Consider the following 23,211-nt stretch of genomic DNA (forward strand, 5'->3'; position numbering starts at 1 on the left):
GGGTATCATCCAGAATGGCACTGTATTTCTAAACTGCATTTCTCTCCCAAAATACATGAGCTGTTTTATTTGTCTGGCTTATGCAAGTGCCAGCCACAGCAGGATCCTCCTCTGTGTTTTCACCTAAGCAGCCAAGAGAGAACTCTGCCCTGACGTACCTGCTCCCCACTAAAGAACACTTTCTTGAATGCAACTTGACAACCCAATTCAACTCGGTCCACAAGCATTACATTTCCATTCAGTAAATTTGTGCCTCTCGGTCCACAATTAAGAAGGAAATATGGTGCGTGTACCCCGTACGTGTCCTGGCAGGAAGAAAAACGTTTATCGCTGGCTTAAAAGGAAAACTCCCAGCAAGCTAAGACCCAAAAGTCAGACCACGAGTAAAGAGTTTGCCCTTCTGTAAGTGGTTTCTGCCCCTGCCAAGCGTTCCTTCGTCCTGCTATTCACCCGGGGGACCTTCCCAGCCGTCTGCCTTCTATATGAACGGGAAATTCAAGGGTAAGAAGTAAGCCGCTGGAGTGATCTAGATGCAACTGCCGGCCCTAACTCCAAGACAGTACCTGTCTACACCCCATCTGAGCACACACCCAGAAGCTCGTCTCTCTCACCAGCTCTTCTGCTGGGGCTGTTGTAAATTCCACTGCCAAAGGCAGTTCCCCTGGCAGATGTCCACAATAGAGGAAGTGGCTAGTGTTTCTCTGGCCTGACCAGGCTGCGGGTCCTCCCGCGTGTGAGAAGTATCTGCCTTCTCAGCTCCACCGGCCAGCACTCTGCATGTGCCTCTTCCTCCAGTCCCCTCCTTTCCCCACCCCCCTCGTCTGGGTCACGTTTCAAGTGCTTTTGGTTGCTGTGGCGTTTGCCTGCGAACGTTAAATATTCAGCAACCTCTGGGCTCCTCCGTGCTTTTGTGCAAATAGGTTGGCTTTGAGCAAAGAACAAGCTGATCTCAACTGAAGGCGGCCACACGGCGAGCCAGCAGAATCAACGGTTCAACTGAAGTTGCAAAGGAAGAAGGCTGCCTCGTCCACGAGACCACACACTGCAAGGGGAGAACCAGGGTGCTCCTTTGCAGGGGTAGCCTGGGGCAAATGCCAACCTCCCTGGGTCCAGGTGTCCCCTAAAAGGAAGAGATTCGCTCCGACCTGATAGGGGTGTTCCGGGAGATGGCATGGGAAGAGGCATGTGCTTGGCTCAGTGACTGTGAGCTCTGTTTAGCAACCAAAACACACTGCTGAGGGGAGACCTGAAAATTATCCAAAGGAAACCTCCATCTGCAGATATTTCCAATCTGGAAGTTCAGAAAGGGATGCATATGCATATGTTTTCCATACACACACACACACACACACACGCGCGCGCGCGCATACACACACACAAAGTTAGCCTGTATTCCTTTCGTATTCCTTGGAGTAAACAGTACCTACCTTAATAATGGTAATATGGCTGCCGCTAATTGAGCACTTACTATGCGCCAAGCGCTGTACTAGGCACTTTATCTACACGCCTTTCATCTTCAAAACAGCCTTTGGGGAAATGACTAGGACCCCCTCGCAGAGATGGGCATCTGCGACAGAGACGAGAAGTAACTCACCACCGAGTGCACAGTGGCTAGCGGCAGATCCCAGAGACCAGCTTCTGGGCCATCTGACATTCGCAGCCTGGTTCCCCGCCCCCCATGCAGGTAGGGAGTGTCCATCCAGCGGGGTCTTCTGCTTCCCGGACGCCGAGTGTTACGGAAAAGGGCAAAAGTAAGTTTCAGTTCAGGGAGAGGAGGTGGACTTCTCCTCGTTCGAGCAGCCAGTCTGTACTGACAGCCCGCACGTTCTAACAGAGCCGCCCCGATCCCTGTGCTGCCTGGGGAACCCCCCTCCCCACCACGTGGCAGCCCCCCCAAGCTGCCCAGGGCTCTCTGGTCCAGCGGTGTGACCTCTCTCCGGCGCACAGAGACAGCGAGTGTGCTGAGGGAGCGTGGGACACCCTCAAAGCACAGCCACACGCCAGGCCTAATTAGCTTAGTTTTACCTCTGCTGCTCCTCCCAGCGGTGTCCAATCCCTGCAGCCGAAAGGCTAAGAACCTGGCTGCCAGCATCTCTGTAGCGGCCTCTCAGAGCCTGTTCATAATTCGTTTTACAAAGGGCCTTGGCTCCCCAGGTCCATTCCATGTGCCTGATTCCGGTGAGATCATGACAGGAATCGTTGCCAAAGCTCGGTCCAGTGGAACAAGCGCTCGCTGGCACGTGCCTGTGTGTGCACGCGTGTGTGCGTGTGCACGTGTGTGTGTGTGCACGTGTGTGTGTGCGCACGCGCGTCAGAGAAAGAGAACGAAGGCTCCTTAACACACCGAAAAGCCAACCAGTGAGGTTCTCGGGCTTTTGAGATCCCGGACTGGCCTGAAAGGGTAGATTTTCTTTCAGTAATTCACTTGATGAGCTGAGCGCCTTTCGAGTGTGTCAGACGCTGCCCTGGGCACTGGGGACTTAGAAATTACCCAGACACGTGATCTCTGACCTCCAGGAACTTACCATTGAACGCGGAATCTACACATGGAGATGACAGCACAGGTCATTAGGGCTGTGAAAGGAATTAGTATAAGCTGCTACGTGAATACAGAGAAGGAATATCTCACTCAGTCTTTTAGACTCAGTCTTTTTATGCAGATCAGCAAGATTCCATAAAAGCCACCCAAAACTCAGAACTTAGCACAGAGCCTGGCATGGTGTAGGCACTCAAGCCAATATTTTTGGATGAAAATGAGTTCACTCTCTGTAAACTAAGTAAGAATTAGCTAGTCCAAAAGGGGAGGTTCATATTTGTATCAGCTAGGAACGCGTTTGCCTACATCGCGTACCTTTAACGACTGAGAGTTTATTTTGCTCACAGAATAAGAAATCCAGAGTTAAGTTGCAGTTGGTATTGGCCCGGCATCTCAGGGATGTCAGAAGTAGCATCTCGGTGATTCTCTTGATTTTTTTCCTCATGGTCACAAGATGGTTCCCCTAGCTCCAGACATCACATCTACCTCCAAAGCACAAAAGAAGAGTGTGGCATAGCATCAATTTTGGCCTCTCTTTTTAAAGAACATCTTCTGCCCAGATTCTCGCCCACATCTTGGTCAGACCTTGCTCCGTGGTTTCTCTTAACCACCAGAGAACCCAAGAAAGGTAGGAATTTGGGGCTCCATGGTGAAGGTAGGCATGAGAGACAGAAGTTGGGATGATGGGCTTTAGATGAGCTAACCACCAGAGTCAGCCATAGCATTCCCAAGTTCATTTTTCTTCAACACTGTCTGCTTTCATCTACTACCCATTCGGTCCATTAACATTTATTCTGGGTCGTCTTTGTTAGCTTCCACGTGAGGCCCAAAGTCTCTGCCTTCAGATCCAGACACATCACGGTTTTGTCTTAGAACGAGCAAATTGACAGAAATGGGCCAAGAGAGGGTAGGGAGAGCTTTTTCTGGAAAAGTCTTCTCCCTCTTCATGTGCCTTCTCCCTCCCATCCTCCTCTCTGTCCGGTTCCTCAAGCCCTACCTACCCTTTTTTGTTTTTATTTTTAATTTTTCTAAAATACGCATATCATAAAAGCCACCATTTAACTAGTTTTAACTAGAGTGTGGCCCAGCAGTGCTATGTTCGCATTGCTGGACGACCAACCTCCAGAACTCTTTTCTTCTCGTAAAACTGAAACCAGTACCCGTGAAACAACAGTTCCCCATCCTCCCTCCCCCGGCCTCAGGCAGCCACCTTCCCACTCTCTGTGTCTGTGAATTAGACTATCCCAGGTACCTCAATAAATGGAATCGTGCGGTACGTGTCCTTTTGCAACCGGCTTGATTCACTCAGCATAACGTCCTCGAGGCTCGTCCATGTTGTAACAGGTATGAGAAATCCCTTCCGTTTTAAGGCTGTATAATATGCCACTCTACCTCTGTACCGCACTGGGTTCATTCACCCACCCATCAACAGGTAAAACGTACCTGTTTCAATCAGACAAAAGTGCTTCCTTCCATGATGACAGGAACGCTGTAGCCCTCGGCAACCTTTTTCGGTGTCGTTACAATTTTGCTCATTCTGATTGTTGTAGGACACTTAGAGATGATGCACTCTAAATCACGGGCAAAGAACTTGACAACACTTTTTGGGAAAACATTCTCTCCGAACACTGTTTCAACCACTCGGCTTTGGGGAATTGGTTCCTGGCCTAAGACCTCTGTCTCCTCTGCACTGAGTGGGAGTATTTGCTAGAAGTTCGAGGGGACACCCCGCTGGCTAGTGAGAGGAGGTTCTGGGCGGTGGGCATGACCGGCCTGGCATCCTGACTTGAAGGCTGTGAATCCCGTGTGAATCTCATTTATTTCTCCAATGCTCCCTGTTCTAGCTTGGCAATTGTCTAGACATAGTGGGGGCGGGGGGGGGGTGTGAAAAAGTAAGAATTTCTTTAGGGCTCACCGATTTTTCTTCAGCTTTATAAACAGTTACAGTGGGTGGTGTGTTTTGTCTGTTTTGTTTTGCTTTTCAGTAGGAAATTTTTCTTACCTCCCCCGGGCCATCCACACGCCCATGCGCACTGTGCAGCCCAGTGTTTAACTGTGGTCACTGGTGATACCAAACCTGCTCACTTGTTTGCCTACGCGATGCCAAAACCATGGACTTGGCTCAGTGTTTCATACTCAGCCAGTGGTCTCGATGTCGTCCCCACCCCTGCCTCTCAGAACAAAGACTCAGCCTGTGTGTCTCAAAAAGGACCTTGAGGGGCACCTGGGTGGCTCAGTTGGTTGAGCGTCTGCCTTCAGCTCAGGTCATGATCTCACAGTTCGTGGGTTCGAGCCCCACGTCGGGCTCGACGCTGACAGCTCAGAGCCTGGAGCCTGCTTTGGATTCTGTGTCTCCCTCTCTCTCTCTGCCCCTCCCCCCTCCTCTCTCTCAAAAAATAAATAAACAGCCACAACAACCAAAGACCTTGAATTCAAACTCGAATCTGCCCGGACTCATCTTTGCTGAAACTGTGACTTCTATGCCTTTCACTCTCTCCCTCGGTGCTGCTGATTAAAATTTTAAAGTTCCCCCAAAAGGTGAGTCAAATCCATAGAAGGAAACATGTCACAGAAAGGAGTCGGGAGGGTTCTGCCAGCAGGTCTAACCAACGAAAAATGCTACACGCCAACCAACGCATGAGGGTGGCCTTGGTGTAATAAGAACAGAGAACCTTCAGCCCGAGTGACACCGTGGTCTGCCCTGCACCACCGTGGGGCGTAAGTAACGTGCCTGATAAAAGAGCAGGGAGCCTGGAATGATCTGATAAGGAGCAGGTCCCACCGAGGAATCTTAAACAGAGCAGGGACATGATCAGAATGGTGATGGGGACTCCCTTCCACGGGCCGGTGGATTGGAGAAGGAGAGGACAGCCGGGACAGACACTGCAGCAATCCGCCTGAAGGGGACGACGGATCCTGACCTCTGTCGGGCAACACCCGGAGGAGATGCTGCTGACGGTCTGCAGAGGAAACTTGTAGGGAAAAACCAAGACTTGAGGACTGTCTGAAAGCGGGGTATGGACGTCATTGGAATCAGAGTTACAAGTGCCGGATGTCTCCTGCAAGGAACAAAGAGTGCAGTGGGACTCACAGAAGGTGTCTGAATCGGGGCTCTCAGAAAACAGTTGAATGCAAGGGGCCGGAGCCTGACATCTGAAAAGAGGAGCCAAGGAGCTCTCTGAACTCAGGCTAATGAGAATATAGTCTGCTGTCTGAGTTTGGAGCAGCAAGTCGAGCCCAGTCCCCAGCAGTAGTAACAGCCCACAGGCGATGAGACAAAAATGGGTAAAGGGTAAATGGGTAAGTGGGTAAATGGAACAAAAACTTGTCTTGAAGGCAATGGGGTCCTGGTGCCAGCTCTCACCAGGAATTTTGCACATCCATTATTGAAAATCAAGTTATATGCACTTACAGGGGCTCCTGGGTGGCTCGGTTGGTTAAGCGTCTGACTTCCGCTCAGGTCACGATCTCACCGTTGGTGGGTTCGAGCCCCGCCTCCGGCTCTGTGCTGACAGCTCGGAGCCTGGAGTCTGCTTCGGATTCGGTGTCTCCCTCTCTCTCTGCCCCTCCCCTGCTCATGTTCTGCCTGTCTCCCCAAAATAAACATTTAAAAAAAAAAATTTTTTAAGTTATATGAACTTGCAGTTAAATAAACTATATTGGGGGCGCCTGGGTGGCTCAGTCGGTTAAGCGGCCGACTTCGGCTCAGGGTATGATCTCACGGTCCGTGAGTTCGAGCCCCGCGTTGGGCTCTGTGCTGACAGTTCAGAGCCTGGAGCCTGTTTCAGATTCTGTGTCTCCCTCTCTCTGACCCTCCCCTGTTCATGCTCTGTCTCTCTCTGTCTCAAAAATAAATAAATGTTAAAAAAATTTTTTTAAATAAATAAACTATATTAAAAACAAAGGCAATAAGTCTTTAAACCTCATCACTTCCTAATTATTTTACTTCGTTTTACTGTTACTACTATCTGTGCTCTTGAGGTCGTTTATGTGGGTTGGATCAATAGTGTGCCAATGCTATAGAACAGTTAGGAAGAGGCATCTCTTCCTAACTCTGCGTTTAGTGATGTCACTTTAGTCGCTGGCAATCAGATGCGATGGGATATTTACACCATGGAAATTGGGAAATGCTGCATATCGGCCTGTCCAGTTCAGGCCCTGGGAGGCAGCCTCCGGCTGGGGTGGAGGCTGGGCGGAAGCCGGGCACGGGCGGGGTGTTTGTCCTTCAAGTAAGAGCCATGCCGCCCTAGTGCCTGCCTCCGCTAAGGCAATACTCAGTCCTGGGAAGCCTCCTCTATTGCCACGCAACCTCTGGCTTTTGCGGTGCCAGACTTGGGGTGGCAAACGGACCTTCCATGGCTTACATTTGGTGTCCTCGGCGTCTCCAAAGTCTATCCAGGTCATTGTTTCATTTGTAGTTTAAAGAGCCTTCCTTAGGCAGTAGTAGATTTCCTGCTGCTAACCGGGCACCTGCAAAGATTCAAGCCCCTGGGTTCAATTAAGTTCCCAGAGATACGTGGTCAGGACCTGTCAAGAGACGGCAGACACCCCCCAGTCCCTACACCTTGTCAGTTCATACCAAGTGTCTTTCCCCCAAGAAACCTGGTTAACTGTCGTTGAAGGACAAAGGAGTCACCAGAGGGCAGCTTAATAGGCCTTTTAAAAAGTTAGGTGGAGGGGGGTGCCTGGGTGGCTCAGTCGGTTAAGCGTCTGACTTCAGGTCATGATCTCACGGTTCGTGGGTTCGAGCCCCGCATCAGGCTCTGTGCTGACAGCTCAGAGCCTGGAGCCTGTTTCAGATTCTGTCTCCCTCACTCTCTCTGACCCACCCCTGCTCATGCTCTGTGTCTCTCTGTCTCAAAAATCAATAAACGTTAAAAAAAAAAATTAAAAAAAAAAAGTTAGTTGGAGGGGCGCCTCGGTGGCTCAGCCGGTTAAGCATTGGCCCCCTGATTTCGGCTCAGGTCACGATCTCACGGTTCCTGAGTTTGAGCCCCGTGATGGACTCTGTACTGACAGTGAGAAGCCAGCTGGGAATTCTCTCTCTCTCCCTCTCTCTCTGCTCCTCCCATGCTGGCCCTCAATCTCTCTCTCTCTCTCTCTCTCTCTCTCTCTCTCTCTCTCTCTGTCTCTCTCAAAATAAATAAATAAATGGGCCCCCGGGTGGCTCCGTCGTGAAGCATCTGACTTCAGCTCAGGTGAGGATCTCTGAGTTCGTGAGGTCGAGTCCTGCATCAGGTGAGCTCGTGTCCCGCTTCAGGTAGAACACGAGCCTCAGGTGAGCCCCCGTTCTCAATCTCTCTCTCTCTGCCCCTCACTCACTTGCGCCTCTCTTAAATTAATTAATTAAATAAATAAATAAATAAATAAATAAATAAATAAATAAATAAATAAATAAATGTTAGGGGGAGCTGTTCCAGGCTCAGAAGAGGGTTCTGGAACCCCAACCCCACCACCCTCACTGAGCACACCCCTCCATCTTCCCTGCTGCCTCCTGTTTCTGCACTCACAGCTCACCTCCCTGCTTCCAGTTTGGCGCCCCCCTGTGCGCCCTATCTGTCCTCCACAGGGCGGGCACCAACAGGCGCACTGCCCCCGGGGTGCACAGTCAGGGCTGGTGCACCTGGCCCCCAAGGGCTCTCTTACTACTGTCACCAAGCCCCACCCACATGCCCCACCGAGTCTTATTCATAGCAAGACCTTCTTCTCAGCATTTGCTTTGGTCCGGCACACAGTAAGCACTCCATAAACGGTGATTGAACAAATAGACGACATCCGAGCCTTGGCGTGTTGGCACTCGCAAGTGTCTAGTCTCGAAGAAGAAGAGGTCAGCGGTTTCGGAGCGGCTCCCTCACTGTGTGGCCTCAGGATTCTCCCCAAAGTGAGAGCTGATAAACCTTCTCTATGTATTAACTTATTTAATCCCCACAAGCACTCTATGAGGAACACACTGTTGTGGTTATTACTGTTATCACTTTTTTTTTTTTTTTTATTAAGTAGGCTCCAAGGCCAGTGCAGAGCCCAATGCGGGGCTTGAACTCACCACCCTGAGATCAAAACCTGCGCTGAGATCAAGAGTCGGACGCCTGGGGCTCCTGGGTGGCTCAGTGGGTCGTGCGTCCTGACTTGGGCTCAGGTCACGATCTCTCGGTTCATGAGGTCAGCGCAGAACCCACTTCAGATCCTCTGTCCCCCTCTCCCCGTCACCACCGCCCTCTCCCGCTTGCATGCACGGACTCTCTCTCGCTCTCTTGCTCTCTCAAAACTAAACAGACTTAAAAAAAAAAAAGTCGGGGCGCCTGGGTGGCGCAGTCGGTTAAGCGTCCGACTTCAGCCAGGTCACGATCTCGAGGTGCGTGAGTTCGAGCCCCGCGTCAGGCTCTGGGCTGATGGCTCAGAGCCTGGAGCCTGTTTCCGATTCTGTGTCTCTCTCTGCCCCTCCCCCGTTCATACTCTGTCTCTCTCTGTCCCAAAAATAAATAAACGTTGAAAAAAAAATTAAAATAAAAAAAAATAAATAAACATTAAAAAAAAAATTAAAAGAAAAAAAGTCAGACGCTTATCTGACTGAACCACCCAGGTGCACCACTTTTTTTTTTTTTTAACAGAAGGGACAACCGAGGCACAGAGAAGTTAAATAATTTGGATAAATACAAAAATCAAGCTTCGCGATCTCACACTTAACCAGCAGGCTATATGGCACACCAGTAGCTTAGCACAAGGCCAGACATGCTCTAAGTGCTCAAGAGACATGGGCCTCCCGCAGACCACGGCTTCGGGGAGCCCCAACACTCAAGTCACTTTCCCGCATCCGGGAGAGCACCCTCCCTGGTGGATCTATCACGCAGAGCAAAATCTAACATCTGCGTCACTTCTGGCATCGCTGGGGCGGTGTCGTTCACAAGGGGGAAGCGGCTTGGGGTGTCATAAAAATGACCCGAAGGAGGATGACAGGACAAGGCCAGCGGCACGTCTCCAGAGCTCCGTCTCCCCACCTGTAAAACCGAGCGGAAATAAAGGCGCAGACTACCTCACCGTGTTGTTCTCAAGCTTAAATGAGGTAAGAAATGTCAAAATGTTTTGTAAATTACAGAAGCTGTTAAAGATATGAGTTCACAGGGGAAAGCGGGTCGGGGAGCGGGGTGGGGGGGTTCTGGTGTGAGTGGGGGTGATTGTGAGGTTGTTCAGAGGCCCACCCCTCCCCACACTCCTCTCTCTTCTCCTCCCCTTCGTTCAGCCGGAGCACAGGGCCGAGGAGCAGCGTGCAGGTCTATTGCTATGTACAAATAAAACTCAAGATTTCTGTGCTGGGAGTTGCTACGGACCTGAACGTGTGTCCCACCCCACCCCCACCTCATTTCCTATGTAGCATTAAATCCCAATCCCAAGGTGATGGTATTTGGAGGTGGGGCCTTTGGGAGGGGATTAGGTCATGAGATAAATGTCCTTACTTTAAAAAAAAAAAAAAAAAAAAGCCACAGAGAACTTCCTAGCCCCTTCCGCCGTGTGATCCGTAAGGAAGGACACAGTGAGAAGACCACCATATATGGACCAGGAAGCAGGCTCTCACCAGACCCCAAATCTGCCAGCACCTTGATCTTGCCTGCACCCAGCCCCCAGAACTGTGAGAATTCCTTTTATGTTGTTCCTAAGCCACCGGGCTCTGGTATTCTGTTACAGCAGCCCAAATGAACAAAGACGGGAGTTTTATTACAAATTATTTTAAATTGACGTGATTTTCAAAAGCAGATCCAAAAGCCATATAAACTATTTCATCCTGGACACCACCTTGAAAAAAGAACTCCGAAAAACTAACACACACACACACACACACACACACACACACACACCCTCGAACCCTTATTTATAACTAGAACCAGTTCCTACTCACTCCATATAGGGGGTTTTGCTTGTTTGCTTGTTTGTAATGCAGAGCCATTAGTTGCTTGTTTTATAGGGTTTGAATTGCTAAGAAAAGCTTTTATGGGCAGATAGGGATGGGCTTGGCAGCCTGACTTCACAAGGCAGACCTGAACATTTGCATTTTCTGGCTTTTATCGGCCTAAGTTCACCAACTAAAGTCCTAGTCAACAAGCTTTTTACATTTGAATAGGTTACAAAGTGTTTATAGGTCTGAGCCCTTCCAAGACAGTAGTTAATTGGCCTCCCAAACAACAGCGGGAGAGTCTCATTATCCTGATTTAACAAAGGAAGACACTCCATCCGGAGAAGTTAAGGGACTGGATCCAGGCCCTTGCGCTGAGTCTGATCATCGTTGTCTTTGGTACCCTTCTTGTAGTCACTGATTTTTAACATCCTGGGAGGGCACTGCACCAATCTGTCCTTTTCCTCCAGGAGCTCATAGATTAATAGACCTTTGACGTGACCATTTCTCCAAGAGCTAAGTAGGTAATAAAACATAAATATTTATTGAAAGCAATACTCTGGTACCTCAGGCCTTCACCCTTCATTAGCAGAAATCAAAGGAACCAAATCCAGAACCATGAGACGTCACCCCTGTGCTGGGTCTCAGTTTCCCCATCTGTGGTAGAGAGAGAGTACCAGCTGACCAGGTCTTCCTTCCTAAGGTCACTTCTTAAACAGGTGAATTCCCAGGCACCCGCATGAAGTGTTGGGGTGGGGGGGGGTTGGTGCGGGCAGGATCGGAGTCTGTGGAAAATGTGGGAAGTGCCGTTCTAACGAAGGATCTGACGGCAGAGGATGGAAAGCTTCAGGGATAAATGTGGCGACGGCATTGTCATTGTTGGATGTGGCCCTCACAGCTGCTGACCCAGAAATATGGTTTATTTTTAGAAGTTTGGACAAAGCCAGAGCCCGACAGACCACTTATCGCATAGAATTGAATCCAACTAAGCGCCTTGAATGGATAGCAACACGGTCACCTCATTAGGACTGTGACGAGGTGCCTTTTTCTACCGGACACCATCTGCCCAAATGTAGTCAGAAGGGCATAAAGATGAGGAACGGGGGGCGCCTGGGTGGCTCAGTCGGTTGAGCGTCCGACTTCGGCTCAGGTCACAATCTCACGGTCCGTGAGTTCGAGCCCCGCGTCGGGCTCCGGGCTGATGGCTCAGAGCCTGGAGCCTGCTTCCGATTCTGTGTCTCCCTCTCTTTCTGCCCCTCCCCCGTTCATGCTCTGTCTCTCTCTGTCCCAAAAATAAATAAACGTTAAAAAAAAAAAAAAAAAAAAAGAAGAGGAACGGCCCAAGCCAAACTGCTTGGGCTGCAGACGACCTGGGACAACTAACGTACCTTCCAGCTTCCTCATCTGTAAAGTGAAATTAACACGCAGCAAGGATGAATTTCGAAAACATGATGCGAAGTGAAAGAAACCAGACCCAAAAAGCCACCTCTCCCATGATTCTGCTCACCTGAAGTGTGCAGAGTGGACCAATCCACAGAGACAGAATCCGGATCAGTGGTTGCCGGGGGCTGGGGGGATGGGAAGTGATTGCTTAACAGGTACAGGGTTTCCTTTCTGGGTGATGAAAGTGTTCTAGAACTAGGCAAGTAGCGATGCACCACATTGTACCACATTGTGAATGCGCTAAACGCCAGGAAATCATACGCTTTACGATGGTTACGATGATGAATTTTAGGTTATGCATATTTTACCGCAATTTTTAAAAATGCAGTGAACAATCGCTTGTCCCCAACCCCTCTCCCCATCCAGCCGGGAGGGAGTCCGGACCCAACGATGGCAACGAAAGTGGTGTCTGGGTGGGCAGGCGTCAGCTATTATGCCCTCCACCAAACAGGCATCTTCGAACCAGACTGATTGCTCATATGCCCGCCAGGATATCTCCCTCCATAACCAAACTCCCCACATGCATGTGCCTTATCCTGTGCATTCTTTTCTTCTTCTAAACTACCAGAAAACCGAGGCTCAGAGAGGCTCAGAGCTTGTAAGTGACAAAGCCAGGATTGAATCCAGGTCGGGGACCAAAACCTGAGCTCTTGCTATTATAAGACGCTGCCTCCTGAGAGCAAAGATAGTAATGTTTATGAATATACATGTACTTTCTGTACTTTCTACACTTCACTAAAGGCTTCCAAACTCTTTACCCTTATTCTCGTAATAACCCTGTGAAGTAGGTGTTATCTCCAGAAATGTGTTTTGGGATTTGCTTTGTTTTTATGAACCCTGGATTGCGAGCCAAAAATGTTCCCATCAGATATGGAAATCCTGACCCCCTCCTCACCCTGAGTCCCCAACTGAGCTACCGCACATTAGCTCAATTAAGTGCATGTTTCTCTCCTAAGGAAAAGTCTGAAAGAGAACAGAAGGGGGGAAAAAGGCTACAGACAAGAAACTCATGGGAGCATGATGTATTAAGACTTCTTTCATTAAGTTAATGTTTATCGAGCATGTACTATGCATGCTTCTAGGCATATTTAGGACACGGTAGATAAGGTGGCTACCTGACTTCTGACCTTGTGAAACTTGGAGCCTAATGCAGTATTTGTTATTTAAACCAGAGGGATTACCTAGAAAGCTTTTTAAAATAGAGATTCCAGGGCCCTGCCCCCAGAGATTTAAAAAAAAATTTTTTTTAATGTTTATTTTTGAAAAAGAGAGACAGAGTGCAAGCGGGGGAGGGGCAGAGAGGGAGGGAGACACAGATTCTAAAGCAGGCTCCAGACTCTGAGCTATCAGCACAGAGCCCAATGTGGGACTCGAACTCACAAACTGTAAGACATGACCTGAGCTGAGGTCAGACGCTTAACCGACTGAGCCACCCAGGCACCCCCACCCACAACTAAATCTTATCCCTCAAGTGCTAATCACTCCACGTGGGAACAGGAAGAATCCCATTAGACATTGTGGTTCTGCCATCATGAAGTGAAAACAGTTGCCTATACCATCAAAGCCACCATTTGGAAGAACTCCATTACCACAGGATTCTGTACCTTTCGGCAAAAAATTCAATAAAAAACGAGACACACCCTCTATGTATTTGTACTATAAACCAGAACCATCGAATCAACTTGAGAAAGGAAAAAAAAAAAAAAAGCAATCCTGATTCCAAAGAAATTGTGCTAAAACCTGCAATGCCAAGTTAACCAGAAGACATTTCTCTTGTAAGGCCATGAACCTGTATGTGCCTCTAATGCCTTATAAATAAATAATGGACATAAAAATAGCAATAATGAACTTGGAAAAATACTAGCTAATTTACACCATAATAGAAATACCCAGGGATCTTTAACAATTGAAGGACGGATGCCAGCCTCCCTAATAAGTACACTGAGCCATATGATTCCACATGTGAGTGTAATTTCTAAATTGCAGTGTACAATTCAGAAGGGTGTATGCTCTCTGAAAGGCAAAGAAGTATTTATATGAACGCTATTACTCAGCGGCATCATCCCCTGATGAGAAAAATCAAAGGAATTATTGGAACAATGTATTCCTTGAGGCCCAGGAGCCAAACGTCGCAGGAAAAGGCTATCATTAATTTTTATGCAGTTGCAGAGATCAACCGATGCTCTATGCCACACGAAGCACACAGAGGTGCGAGCCTTTTGTGTGAGTGGCCTCTCTCCCTGCACCCCGTGTGGCTAAGAGAGCCGCCACCGCTATGCATCTGTGTCCCGGAAAAGCTCTGTCCCGAGGCTGGCTGTTGGTTGACACTGGGAATGATGGGGTCAGCTGCTGCGGATGGGTGGGTCACCACATACCAGTGTCGCCTTCCCAAAACCCAAATCTGATATCCTCTGATGGAGTCTGAGTTCCTCATTCTGACCTGTGGGATCCTCCCCCCACCCGGGTAGCTGTATTTTTAGCCATTTTCACTACTCTTCACCTATTTTCTTATGTTCCATCTTAAACTCCAATGCTTTTGAAATATCTTGAGTCTTCTAACATATCTTGCTACAGTGGTTCTCAAACGGGGACAGTTTTGCCACACATACCCTCCCACACACCTCGACGGACACTCAGAAAGCCTCAAGACATTTTTGACTGTCCCAAGTAGGGATGCTACAAACTTCTAGCAGCTGGAAGTCAGGGATGCTGCTGGACATCCCACAGTGCCCAGGACAGTCTCCTACAAAAAGGAATCATCCGGCCCCGGTTGCCGATAGGGCCACCGTTGAGAAACTCTTCCTTGGTAAATTGTACTAATGGCCCCAAATCTTTACCTGTCCTTATATCCGTACCCTAAGCCCTTTCATTTTGCACTGTTCTCCCATCACTGATACACCTGCACCCCCGCCCTTGACTCGATTCAGCCATGTGACTTGCTTTAGCCAATAGAGTGTGGCAGAAATGACGGTGTACCTGTCTCCACTTGTCTCTTGCCTCGGCCAGTGCCATGATAAAGATATGCTAGTGATCCAGAACCAGGAGAAGGATGAGAGACACATGGAACAGAGCTGGTCCCCAACGAAGCCCAGTCCACAGGCAAACCCTTGAGAAACAATGATCATTGTTGTAAGCCCCCAGGTTTGGGGGTGATTTGTTTTGCAGCAATAGCTAACTCTTACAAACACAATGCTGCTTTGTGCTTTTGTACCAGCTGCTTAGAAAGCTCCCTACCTTCACCTCCATCTTACTTGGAAAACTGCTACTAATCTTGCAAAGTAAAACTCAGGGATCCTGAAATCCTTCTTGGATCCCTGCAGATAAATAATCAATACCTCCTCTTTGACACACTTTTACTGTTGTACTGTGCTATGTGTATTAACTTGTCTTTCTCTTTCACTAGATAGTGAACTCCTCAAGGGCAGAGGTTTTGTCTCAACCCTCTGGCCCCAAGGCAACACAGCAATTAGAGTGGACATTCAGGAAATATTTATGGAATGTGAAGGGACGGACTAGAAGGCTGGGGGAGGGTGATTATCAAGGATATTTATCAGCTTTGGCTCTCACACTGCAATGTGCCTGGAACATAGCCCAATCCCTGTGACAAAAGGAGAAACTGTTGGCTCCAGCCTGCAGTCTGGATTTCCCTGCCAATCAAAGTTGTCATGGAGAGGAACAGCCTCTGCCATTACTGTTTAGCACAATGAAACTGTTTAGAGGAGAGCCTTACCTTCAGGAAATTCCAATGAGCCTGTTTTATTGTTACCCTCCAACAGTAATGACTCCCATGGGATTAAACAGAGTGTAAAGTAATTGCTAAAACATCCCCTGCTGTGGACAGAGAAGGCTGAACAAGACATAATGCTCCCACTTCACTTGGGAGGGAGGAGAGTCTCTCATGGAAACTAAGTGTGGTATTGGAGCCTCACAAGGTAGGAAGAGGGAACCAAGGGAGGAAAGATACAGGGTCATGCAGAAGAAAGAGTCCAAACTTGGGAAACAGACCATCTTGGATTGAAATCTCAACCACACTTCAGGTCACTTCATGCCTCTGAATCTTGGTTTGCTCCTCTGCAAAACGGGGATATAAAACACATCTCCTCTAAAGGTTGTAATGATAAAAGAGATAACACAACACACATGAAAACCTGGTGCAAAAAGGCTCAGTAATTTTGGTTCCTTCTCCTCCTGTGGAAGTTTGGAGTAAAAACATATCAGAACAAATACGTAAAAATTAAGGGACCCCAGCCAAGAAAACATAAGCTCCAAAGAGATCGTCTTACCAGAAAATCGAGTAGGAAACAACTCAGTGGGAATTAGAAGGCACTAGAAACCTCCTTCCCACCAACAGAGAGCCATGTGGTTGGATTCTGGCTGGGAGGCAGTAATTCTCAACTGTGTTTCTCTTGCAAAGATGGTTCCACGAACAGATGACCTGAACAGTCAGAGAAGCGTCCTGTGCTCGGAAGGGTTTTGTGCTTGGTTTAATAGTCTGCTGTTACTATCTTGAAATTCTTTATAATATTTAAACGACAGGTGCCAGATACTTGTTTTGGACTGGGTCCTGCGATTTAAAAGCCAGTTCTGTGCTCTGGTCCTTCAGTCGAAATGGATAAGGGGTGGGATATCTTTCATCTGAGAATTCCTGTCTGCTAAAAGACGTGTGCAGCTCATAGGGCTCAGCCCACTGGGAAATTCTAGCCTGAAAGTCCTCAGAGCTATCACTACCATATAAAAATTCCTGGGAGAAAACACTCTTCCTGCAGACCAGGACTATCAGAGAAGGCGTCTTTCACTGCAAGTAACAGAATGTGGGGTCAAGAGTGACTTAGATGATAGGGATGAGGAATTTTCTACGTGGAAACCTGGTAAGAAGCTGTACCAGGATGATTCAGCCTCTCTGTGACCCTCGTTGCCTTGACTCTGGTCACAATATGGTGGCAGCCATTCTAAACACAAGTCTTGCACTGAGAGAAGGAAGGGAAAACAGAGGTCTCTTGCCATACCTTCCTATTTTTGTTAGAGGAGGCTATCCTTTCCAGGAGTCCCCAGCAGATGATTCACTGGGTCTCATTGTGCAGGACTGGGACAGATAACCACAGCCAGCTGCATGGAGGCCTGCTGGGCAAGTATAAATCTGCCAACAGGGAATGAGATGACTGTGGCTGCCTTACTGTGATCTGCACAATGGTGGTTCCCATGACCAAGGAGGAAGGAGGAACGGCCAGCGGACCGATGGCCTTGGATTAGGTGTCTCCCACTTCCATAGCTATCCTCACTTCTGAGAAGCTGACGGGAGCCTGCCTTCTCATCACGTACCAGAACTCACCGTTCATTGCTGCCAAAACCCCGCTGCGGAAGGGTGTTGTAGGGGGGATTAGAACAGTTCATCATCACACGAGGACAACTCAAAGAGGTCTCAGGCCACCAGTTTCAAAAACACTCAGAGAAACTCTATGTTCTCGAATAATTTCTGTATTTACTCTGAGCCCCAGTTTTCTCTCCTGAAGAATGAGAACACTAATGCTTACTATATAAGGCTGTGGAGAGGGCCAAATGAGATAATTCTGTAAAGCACTCAGTAGATGTTAGTTCTCTCTAACCCAGGCATTCTAGGTAAAGAAACAGAGCCCAGACGAGTTAAAAATGTACCTAAGGTAACAATGTCTCAAAGTGGCAGGTGCTGGGCCCGTCCCACCTCTCTGCTCCTGGAGTATTTTCCCACCCAGAACATTCCAACACTTTCCTTTGAGCCTTGATGACTTCTAGGTGTTCAAGGGCTTCTCGCTAAAATGCAAATACTCCTGGAAAAGGGACCACCATCACGAGCTAACTCCTGCTGGAGGAAGGCTCTTCTGGCAAAGGAAGGTCTGGGTGGGAAAAAGAGAGTGAGAAACAGGCTGAGAGGCCCCACAGGGGACTTCCTGCTTTGCAATTTTGTCTCCAAAATCACACCCAAAAGAGTCAGGCGTGTGTCACCCAGGGTGTCACGACCTCAGAAATATTTGTATTTTCTCTGAGCTGACAGAACAAGGGTAGAAATGTAATGTAGAATTGTGTTAAGTCCTATTAAATTAGGGCAATGTTCAGATCCTGGCATGGAGCTTTAGATAATAACAGTTTATTGATTTGTGAATTGTGTTCAGTCGGAATTAGGCCTGTCAGCATAAAGCTGGGTTTTGGCAATGCGATCATTTTCAGCGACACAGCATTTGAATATCAATATCGATAACATTTACCTTTAGAGATGAAAAAAAATAAACACCTGCTACCATGACTATCAGGAATCAGGAACCTCCCAGTATGAGGCGTTAGGTGGGAGGGTCCACAGGTCTGTGGCCCTCCCCTCCAGGCCTAGGGCATCAACGTTCTGAGGTAAATACAGACGCCACACCACAGCCTTACTACTGAAATGGTCTCCCCAGGGGCCCCACCCCAGGCCCACATTTCACCATTCACAAACTGTATTCTCTATTGTTTTAGTCCGTTCATGCTGCTACAACAAAATACCCTAGTCAATGTGGCTCATAAACAATAGGCATTTCTTTCTCTCGTTCTAGAGGCTGGAAGTCCAAGATCAAGTGTCTGGCAAGAGCCTGCTTCCTGGTTCACAGATGGTGGTCTTCTTACCGTGTCTTCATGTGGAGGAAGGGGAAAGAGCTTTCTGGTACCTCTTTTATAAGACACTAATCCCATTCATGAGTGCTCGGCCCTCATGACTTAATCACCTCCTAAAATCCCCACCTCCTAAGGCAACCACATTGGGGATTGGGTTTCGTGCTGTGAATCTGGAGGGGGGACACATTCAGTCTATAGCACCTAGCCATCTGCCTTCACCATTAAATGAAAAGTAGCAAGAAATCTACAAGCTGTGATTTGAAGACGCTTGAGAAGCCAGTCCCTCAAACGTTACTCTTCCCTGACCTTAAGCCTGGAATTCAAACCTTGATTCCCTCATTGGTGGTGCACATATTATATTCTATTTCAACCCCTACTGGTTTACTGCAATTCAACTCTGCCACTAGCCACTTGGATTTAGCACAGAATTAAGTCCTCAGTATTCCATAAGATTGTCTGTCCTCTTGGGGCGCTCAGTCGGTTAAGCGTCCGACTTCAGCTCAGGTCACGATCTCACGGTCCGTGAGTTCGAGCCCCGCGTCGGGCTCTGGGCTGATGGCTCAGAGCCTGGAGCCTGCTTCCGATTCTGTATCTCCCTCTCTCTCTGCCCTTCCCCCGTTCATGCTCTGAATAAAAAATAAATAAACGTTAAAAAAAAAAAAAAAAAGATTGTCTGTCCTCACTTCAGATACCAGCCAGACCTTGGCTTTCCCAGGCCATGCGTGCTTTTAACCGATGGCTACAAATTTGGGGGTTCCCACAACCCCCTCGGATTTGATCATTTGTTAGAATGACTCACAGAACTCAAGAAAGCATTACACTTATGATTACAGTTTTATTATAAAGAATATAAATCCCAACTGGGTAAATGAAGAGACACCTAGGGCGAGGTCTGACAGGGCCATCTATACTCCTCTCCCTGTGGAATGGGGACACTTCACCTTCCCAGGACATCGATGCATTCACCAACCAGGAAGCTCCACTGAGCTCTAGTGTCTAAGAGTTTTTAGTGAGAGGTTTCATGATGTCAAGATGATTGATGAAGTCACTGGCCATGTGATTGAACTCAGTCTCCGATCCCCCTGCTACGTACAGGTCAAGCTGGCTCCGAGTCCGGACCCTCTAATCGCATGGTTGGCCTTTCTGGTGACCAGCCCCCACCCTGACATCCTGATGCTACCCGGGAGCCCACCATGAGTCATCTCATTAGCATAAATTCAGGTGCGACAGGAGGAAGGGCTCACGAATAACAAAGACAGTGCTGTCACGTGGGAAATTCCAAGGGTCTTAGCTCCGTGCCAGAAACCCAGACAAAGACTAGACAAATTCTTTATTATATAATACACACGTGCTGCCTTTGGAGCATAAAAATAGCCAGGCAGGTAAGCCATGGGACCCTTGAGTCCGTCCTTTTCCCTTTCTTTTTTTTTTTAAATTTTTCTTCAACCTTTATTTATTTTTGGGACAGAGAGAGACAGAGCATGAACGGGGGAAGGGCAGAGAGAGAGGGAGACACAGAATCAGAAACAGGCTCCAGGCTCTGAGCCATCAGCCCAGAGCCTGACGCGGGGCTCGAACTCACGGACCGCGAGATCGTGACCTGGCTGAAGTCGGACGCTTAACCGACTGCGCCACCCAGGCGCCCCAAGTCCTTTTCCCTTTCAAGAGGAGACATTGAAAGAGCTAGTTTCCTTTGGTTTTTTGTTTCTAATTTCTTTTTCTTTTCCTGAATCAGTATTTCTTTTCCTGATACCCGAACACAGTGATTCTGGATCACTGAAACTTCACCCGGCCAAAATACCAGACTAGGACATCTCACCCCTGGCCCCAACCTCCCGACCGCAAACACATCTCGGTATCAACCACTAACTATTGTTTCAATGACATTATCAGCCCACAGACATTTGAAAATACAGTGCTCATTTTGTATTCCTCACAGTCAGCACCTATTAAACTGCCAAGAACTTATCTGCTGCTCAATAAATACTTGTTCAGTTTAATTAGCTGGTTAATCTGAATATTAGCTATAACGTATCCAATTCAGAAAACCACAAACATTTAATGAGCATAAACGGTAAACCAAGCTCTTGAGAAATAACAGTGAATAAAGCATAGTCTCTGGTCCCCAGGAGCTGACTATGGCGGGGGGAAGACAAAAAAAAAAAAACCTCACATAATATTCTCATTATAAAATTTAAATTCTAGGGGCGCCTGGGTGGCTCCGTCGGTTAAGCGTCCAACTTCGGCTCAGGTCCTGATCTCGCGGTCCGTGAGTTCGAGCCCCGCGTCGGGCTCTGTGCTGACCGCTCAGAGCCTGGAGCCTGTTTCGGATTCTGGGTCTCCCTCTCTCTCTCTGACCCTCCCCCATTCATGCTCTGTCTCTCTCTGTCTCAAAAATAAACGTTAAAAAAAAATTAAAAAAAAATAAAATAAATTCTATAATAGAAGTAATAGCAAAGTGCTGTAGGAACCTCCGTAATGATGATGTTTGGGTTGCAATGCATGCGTTGTGGGATCAGGAGGGAGGAATGCAAAGGAAGGAATTCACAGAAGAGAAGGTGCCCGAGCCATCCTTAATTGGAGGAGTTAGACACCCCTGGAAGAGCAAAAGTAAGTTTCAGGCAAAGGAAAACCGTGGGGGGAGAAAGGAGAGTACAAAGGGGACACGTAGAGTAATTTTAGGATGGTAGGATTATTCCAAATGGAAATGGGGCAGGAAGTGCATTTTATTATGCATTTGTCAAAACCCATAAAGCTTTCCGTCACAAACAGTGAACTTCAATGTATGCAGATTTGTTTTAAGTCAACCAGGAGATGGGGAGCTCGTAGGATGAAACACAGACTCTGACAAAAGAATCGAAATGTTTTACAAATGTATGAAGGGGGTTAGGGAAAAGAAGGACTGATCTAGGGGCCCCTGGGCTGCTCGCTCCATGCTCTCTCTCTAAAGTAAAAAAAAAAAAATAAATAAATAAGGGGTGCCTAGGTGGCTCAGCCAGTTAAGCGACGGACTCTTGGGGTCGGCTCAGGTCATGAACCCACAGTTCGTGAGTTTGAGCCCCACGTTGGGCTCTGCACTGACAGTGCGGAGCCTGCTTGGGATTCTGTCTCTCTCGCTCTTTCTGCCCTACCCCCGTTCATGTACGCTCTCTCTCCTTCCCTCTCTCTCTCTCAGAATAAATAAATAAACTTAAAAATAAATAAAAGTAAAATGAAATAACTGAAAGGATGAATGTCTTAGAAACCAAACAGGGACTATGGGGAAAGGCCAAGTGGACAGACCGCGATTGTGGTATGAGCCTGTCAATAGACCTGGCTGCAAACAGCCATGGAGCAAAATGAACTCTAGGCCCCACCTCAGGAGAAGCTGGGACTGAACAGGAAACAGTGGCAGGCAACATACACCAAGCCCCCTCCGATGCTGTCATGTTCAAAACGCCCTGACATGGTCGAGCCTTCCCATTTCCACATTCAGTTTGAAACCGTTTCAAACGTGACGATAGACTTCTCCCGACACAAAGCTCTTTTGAAAAATGATCGTGTGACATACAAGAAATAGAAGGTCCCCATCCATCTCTAATTTCAGCCTTGAAATTAGAATTTGCTCCTTCAGGGAACAATGCGCTTCACATGTCCAAAGCCAGATCGACAACACGGGCTGTGAGTGATGTAATCTTTTTTTTTTTTAACATTTATTTATTTTTGAGACAGAGAGAGAGAGAGAGAGAGAGAGCGAGAGCATGAACGGGGAGGGTCAGAGAAAGAGGGAGACACAGAATCCGAAACAGGCTCCAGGCTCTGAGCTGTCAGCACAGAGCCCAACGTGGGGCTCGAACCCACAGACCGCGAGATCGTGACCTGAGCCGAAGTCGGACGCTTAACCCACTGAGCCACCCAGGCGCCCCTGAGTGGTATAATCTTGCAGTCACTCCTGAGCAAAGCTATGATACAGTGGTGAGGAAGACCGGCCTTGACAGATAGGCAGGACGAGTTACAGAATCCGTTTTCACACTGGCAGCGTGATGTTCTTGGGCAATTCACCAAGCTTTACACAGCCTCCCTTTCCTCCTGTAGACAATAAGGTTTAAAAAATAAAAATGGTGACTTGGAGCTCCTGGGCACTTGGTAGGTGGAGCGTCCAACTCTTGATCTCAGAGTCTTGAGTTCAAGCCCCACGTTGGGGGGATGGGGTGCCTAGATGGAATAGGCCACAACAGGGTAATTGTGAGAACTGAATGAAAGACCATGCCTGGCACGTACTGAGTCCTTGAATAAATGTCACCTTGTGGCAGTACGGTAATCGTAATAGTTGCCTCCTTAGCTTGGTGTGTATAGTGACTCTGGATGGAACTAGCAAAATTTCTCGAATTATTGCAGAAATGTTCTCAGTCACATAGTCCCTCATCAACTTGCCAAGACTGCATAATATTTTGCAGTAAATGAGTAATAAAACATTGAATCAATTCATTTTGTCACTAGTTTACAACTTTAGGAGAAAGGAGGCTGATTTACAAGACGGAAAAAGTGAGTCAGTTATTTCTTTTTATTTATTGTTTTTTCAGACGGCTGGTATTTGTAAAGTCTCGTGTTGAGAGGAAAAGTCAGTCTCCCAGCTGTGGTTTTTCCAAGGACTCCCAAAGGAAGCGAAGGTGACACCCACTGTGATGTCACAGACTTTCTGAAAAAAACGTGATGCCCTTGGCAGGCCCAAGAGAGAGGAATGCTATAG

This window comes from Puma concolor, chromosome E3 (assembly GCF_028749965.1).
Source record: "Puma concolor isolate L17-30 chromosome E3, mPumCon1.1.hap2, whole genome shotgun sequence".
NCBI lineage: Eukaryota > Metazoa > Chordata > Mammalia > Carnivora > Felidae > Puma > Puma concolor.